Source organism: Maniola jurtina, chromosome 3 (assembly GCF_905333055.1).
Source record: "Maniola jurtina chromosome 3, ilManJurt1.1, whole genome shotgun sequence".
NCBI lineage: Eukaryota > Metazoa > Arthropoda > Insecta > Lepidoptera > Nymphalidae > Maniola > Maniola jurtina.
In genome coordinates, this window is record NC_060031.1 from 13,372,382 (window position 1) to 13,378,381 (window position 6,000).

General features: G+C 35.5%; 1 protein-coding gene across 1 annotated transcript in view; it reads right to left on the bottom strand.

The window, feature by feature from the left end:
- LOC123879906 overlaps positions 1–3,417 on the bottom strand; it is a 73,522-nt gene extending 70,105 nt beyond the window's left edge. The window contains exon 1 of the mRNA XM_045927776.1: positions 3,288–3,417. The gene's annotated coding sequence lies outside the window, so the exon portion shown is untranslated. The remainder of the gene's footprint in view (positions 1–3,287) is intronic.
- Between the last annotated feature and the right edge of the window lie 2,583 nt (positions 3,418–6,000).

Genomic DNA, 6,000 nt, shown 5'->3' on the forward strand with positions numbered 1-6,000 from the left:
TCCTACAAAGTGATAAATTTTTGAAGACTATACCTACCTATATGCTTTCAAAGGGTATGGAAGACTAGCTTTAGCCCTTGACTGCAATGTCACCTGGTGGTAAGTGATGATGCAATCTTAGATGGAAGCGGGCTAACCTGGAAGGGGTATGGCAGTTTTCATTAAACCCAAACTCCTTTGATTTCTACACGGCATCGTACCGGAACGCTAAATCGCTTGGCGGCACGGCTTTGCCGATAGGTTGGTAACTAGCCACGGCCGTAGCCTCCCAACGAATGAGATAGAATAGTCATATTCAGCCTGACTAACATACTTTTATATAAAAAATGTACATATAATTTTACGTATTGCTAATTTGTTGTCGAAACAAATTAGGAAAGTTTTTGTTGCGTGTAAAATAAGTGCTCACAAACACGTGTTACGGAAACAGGTCGTGCGGGGCCTTTCGTCGTAAAAGTAGACATTTGCGGAAGATGGGAAATACCTCCATTTTGCGAAAAAAGTTCCTACATTTCTCGATTTGTGTTAAAATGAACAAAGTTCTCGGTGTTTGCGTAGCCCTTTCCTACGGATATAAAAAAATATAAATAACTAGCCGATGCCCGAGACTTCGCTCGCGCGGATTTAGGTTTTTCGGAATCCCGTGGGAACTCTTTGATTTTCGGGGATAAATACATATCTATGGATAAAAAGTAGCTTGAGTGCTAATCCAGGATATTATCTATCTCCATTCCCAGTCAAATCCGTCTAGTAGTTTTTGCGTGAAGGAGTAACATACATACACACACACACACGCACACACACACACACACACACACACACACACAAACTTTCGCCTTTATAATATTAGTGTGATAGTGTAATTTTTGTGAACTTGAAAAGTAAACATAGGTACCTGTATCACATCTAATACTATATTAAACCTATAGCGTAACTCAACACTTAGGACGCCACTTACACACAATCCGTACTTGGCCACCGTGGTGAATTATGACCTTAAGCACTTGCCATTCTGAAGAATTCTCAGTAGTAGGCCAGCGATGGTTTGAGGATGATGATAATAATTTATGCTAAATACCTCTGTCTAATAATAATTTATTAAAAGCTTTTTTGTGCCAAATTCAAAATAAGTTCCAAGGTTAAGCTACATTTTATATTACTTACAAATACGAAAGTATACCTGTATATACTTTCGTATTAATTATAAGTAACATAATTTGGTAAGGAAGTATGGATTAAGTATTATTATCATTCAGAAATAAAAAGAGGTACCTATTTACAATATACCACTTTACAGGCACTTATCTCAAGACCATTCTACTTAAGTCCAAACTCTACTACTGGTCGTGAAGTAGAGATTCTATTGAGAAGAATAAACCCAGCAATTACTCTTCTCACATATAGATAAACAAAGCAATAAATTAGGATAGAACCGATAGGAAAGTTTAAAATTCAATAACACTGGTCTGAATCTGCTCTATGTATCTAAAAAGGTTCATGCCAAAGATAATATTGTCACCTAATCTTTATAGATGCGACAATACGACTAAAGTATGATAGACGAAATGGCCGTAAATCCAACATACTTACGTGAAATGTATTTCTTATTTTAGAGTAAAGAACCAAAATTGCCCAATAACTGAAATTTAGACCAATTGAATTTATTTGGTTGGTTGTATATACTCACAAGTGTTTTAGTGTTTCAGCTAACATCGAGTATGTAATACTCTGTCTGTCTGCTACCTTTTGAAGGCCAATCCGTTTAACTGATTTTCATGAAATTTAGTCCAAAGATAGCTTGCATACCAGAGCCGCCCATAGTCTAATTTTCGTTCCGGGAAATCAAAGTTCCCACGCGATTTTTAAATTCTAATTATCCACATGGATAAATCCTCATGGATGAAATTAGGACATCATGTATAAATATGATATTGTATGAATCATAAATCAATATACTGTACCTACTCTTTAGAAGCTCTATTCTTTAGATAAATCTCTTTGTCCGGAGCTCTTTCAAACCCAAATATTATTCGGTTTTCGGGTCTAATTTACAATGCAAATATCTCTAGGGAACTGAAATTATGTTTCAGTTAGAAAGTTAGCTAATTCCGAACTGTGTTAAGCTTAATTTTATTTTCTACTGCAATACAGCACTAGTTATACAACTCATTTATTCTGTTTATTTTACGTGATAATATTTTTAACTTCATACACCACTGATTTTAGTCCGTACCCTATCTACACTATCCATACTAATATTATAAAGCGTGTCTGTCTGTCTTTCTGCTAGCTTTTCAGGGCCCATTTAACCGAATTTGACGAAATTTTGTATAAAAATTGCTGGCCATACCGAAGACGGCCATACTACTTTTTGTCGCGAAAAATCAGAGTTCCCACGGGATTTTTATTCATTTATTTAGAAATCTTTATTGTACATACATGTAAACAGAAAAACAATACAAAATACTGCAGAAACTATACAAAAAGGTGCAAGGGCGGCCTTATTTTAATTTTTTTAAATTTATTTACCAACATTTCAAAAATCTTTAGTTTATAGATTACTAAAAAAACTTCTACTTGTATTTTTTTAAAACTACATGCTTATTTCCTGATGTGTTCGGTATGAGATTTTTTGAAAGTATTTGAATTCATTTTTTCCAAAATAAAGGATGCTTTCTTAGACTAGTATTTTTCTAATTTGTAGTTTTCGCTTTGTGAACGCATAGATTTCAAAATAAAACAACTATTACTCTACGATTATATCTAACTTGTCTAGAAAGAGAGTTGTTATATCCAGGCGGAGCAAGACTGCAGCGTGTGGCAGTCTCTACAAGAGACGTGAACGTTTATCGGTTGACGATGATGATGATGATAATATATTTTAACCTTAACAGGTTGTACAAGTGTAAATTAAAAATTTATAACAGCCCCGACAAGTGAAGGTTACAGTAACAAGAAAAGAGCTGATAACTTTCAACCGGCTGAACCGATTTTCTTGAATTATAGCTAAGAACACTCTCGATCGAGCCACCTTTTAACAAAAAAAACTAAATTAAAATCAGTCATTAGTTTAGGAGCTACAATGCCACAGACAGAAACACAGATACGCACGTCAAACTTATAACACCCCTCTTTTTAGGTCGGGGGTTAAAAATGAAAAATCATGCATGATACCTATTGATCTCCCTTACTTTTAAGTTATACTAATTTTACTGATTACAAAAATAGTAAACAATAAAAAAAATATTTCAGTAAAATAATTGAAATTAAAATTACAGTCTACTTACCCACTACATAAAAAACAAATCGATGAAATTCACAGTCACAGTCACCAAGAATAATAATATTGAACACAATATTCTCACGCAAATATATCGAACTTTTAACGCGAAAGACCGTTGAACAGACGTGCGTTCAAAATGGGCGTCAAATAGCGACTGGCGTATCAAGCACTAAGCTAAGCTAAGCTTGGTAGGCTCTGTAGCGGTAAGTTAAGGGATGCTTTGGTGTTTATACGGTTTTAACGGAGTTTTAACGCAGGACTTATCCAGTTCTTAATGGCAAAAAGTCAAACATACAAGTTCGTAGCCAAAAAATACGTAGAACATCTACGTGCGTAGCATCGTAGCTCGTAACGGCGGCGCTCCTACTCGTAGCTTTTTGAGAATCTCAAGTGGGACTCATTATGTACTACTACCCATATTATTATTAATGCGCAAGTATATCTCAGGTTTGTGAGTTTGATGGTTTGTCCTTGAATCACGCCGCAACGGAACCACGGATCGACGTGATTTTTGCATGGGTATAGTAAAAGATCTGGAGAGTGACACTTTTTATCCCAGAAAAGAGTTCTCACGGGATCTTTTAAAACTGAATCCACGCAGACAAAGTTCTGGGTAACGGATGGATATTTATAGCAGTGATCAGTCCACCTACAATTATGTATTAATGCAAGTTTATTGTCGGTTCTTATCAGTAGAATCTGCTTATCAAACTAGTGGTATCAGTTTTCCCCTCCACTTTTAATAAATACATTCAAGTCAAGAGTGAATAGGTATCTTCAAGGCAAGCGCGCTCCATATCAGGCCGCATCATCACTTATCAGCAGGTCTGATTACAGCCAAACGCTAGTCTATAAATAAATAAAAAGAGTTAAAACAAACGCGTAAATAAAAGTTTAAGGCTAATTCAAGATTCCGTGGGAGATAAAAGCGCAATTTAGGCGATGTAGCGTTAAGCTGATATTCTGATTCATTACCCCTCAAGCTCGGTACGTCTCGCTGGGTTTTATTCCATTCTAACTCTGAATAGCTTGTATGTATAACTATGAAGAATAACTTTTTTTTAATTGACAAGATAAAGTTTAAAACTAAAACTCGACTACTCCTTTAAATAGGCGCTAAGAAATAATGTTTTTGATAGTTTGGTTTGATATAAACTATAATTATATTTCTGAACTCTGTAACTCTTTTTTCATTACTTTACTACTCGATACGATAGCAAAACAATAAAATTCATCTTTTTGTGTTGGTATTGATTTTGTTCATATAAAATGTGGTTTATGTCATCTGGACTATAGGCGTAATAACGAATCTAATAACATTTCAACAACATACTAGTACAAACATACATACATTCATACATGCATACATGCACAGACTGCTAAAATCATAATCCTTCAGTATGGTTTTGCTGTAGTCGGGTAAAAATATAGATTACATCATAGTAACTAACTATTCAGTAATGTGTGATAATACCTAGTCATATAAGTATACTTGGAACCGTCGCGAAAGCTCAAGTTACAAAAGCTCTGCGAAACTTAGCAACTTCCTCACGACTTACGGACTTGTTCGCACAAGTTACTCACTGAAGATAATAGGAACATTATCGCATAAGGGAGAAAAAGAGAGTTCGTAAAAGGGGATCTAGTAAAAAGGAAAATGTTATTACGAACTTCAAAGAACGCATGCCTCTAAAGTGTTAATAACCTAAATTAATATTGCAACACTAATTTCCTCCTGACTGAATTTATTATATTTCCATTCTTCCATCCTATTATTATTATTTGTTACTAAATGATACCAGCGAGTTCATCCACGTGGATTTAGTGGTTCAAAAATACTGTGGGAACCCTTTGATTTTCCGAAATAAAATATAATCTTTGTCAATTCCATCCATCCGTCAGCTTGTTTGCGTCCACTGCTGGACATAGGCCTTTCCAAGAGCGCGCCTCGTGTTAATTCCATGTGTTCATTAATTCACGCACTTTCGTGGATATGTGTGTTTTAAGCAATTTACACTTGCTTTAACGGTAAAAGAGCAAGTAGCATCTTGAGGAAACCTGCATGCCTGAAAGTTCTTCATAATGTGCTCAAAGGTGTGTAAAAATCTGCAAATCCACACTTGGCGAGCGTGGAGCGAACTACGACCAAAATCTTCTCATTTTATAAGAGACCCGTGTTTATGGGCGGAGGATATGATGATCATGTTTTTTTTTTATTAATTAAGCAAGCGCTGATGGAAAGTGATGATGTAGCCTAAGATGGGATGCATTTACCTAGAAGATGCCTATTCACTCTTGTTTAAAAGATACCCGGATTGTAATTGGTAGGAAACACAGGTCACAGAAGAGTATTCCAAACCTTAGCCATGGTGATAATAGGAAAATTAATTGTTCTACAAAGATGAAATCGTGAAACCGTTTCAAACGCACTCCTATCGGCTCAGTTTGTATTAGTTGATTGAGGCATATCGGCCAATCCCGGTCCGCGATTCACTGATATGAATGGAAACCTATGGCGATCTTTTATCGGTGTATTCTGCTTTTCTACTGCGCTCTTATTGTTCTAAGCTCGCGTAGCTTTTTGTTTGAATTTATTTTTTGATAGCATCGAATGAATGGTTAAAAGTTACATTAGGATATTTGGGGACCGTTTTTTATCGCAAGCAGAAAATGAAAGTGACACAAGACTTGCATATGAGAAAAATATTAAATTCCAA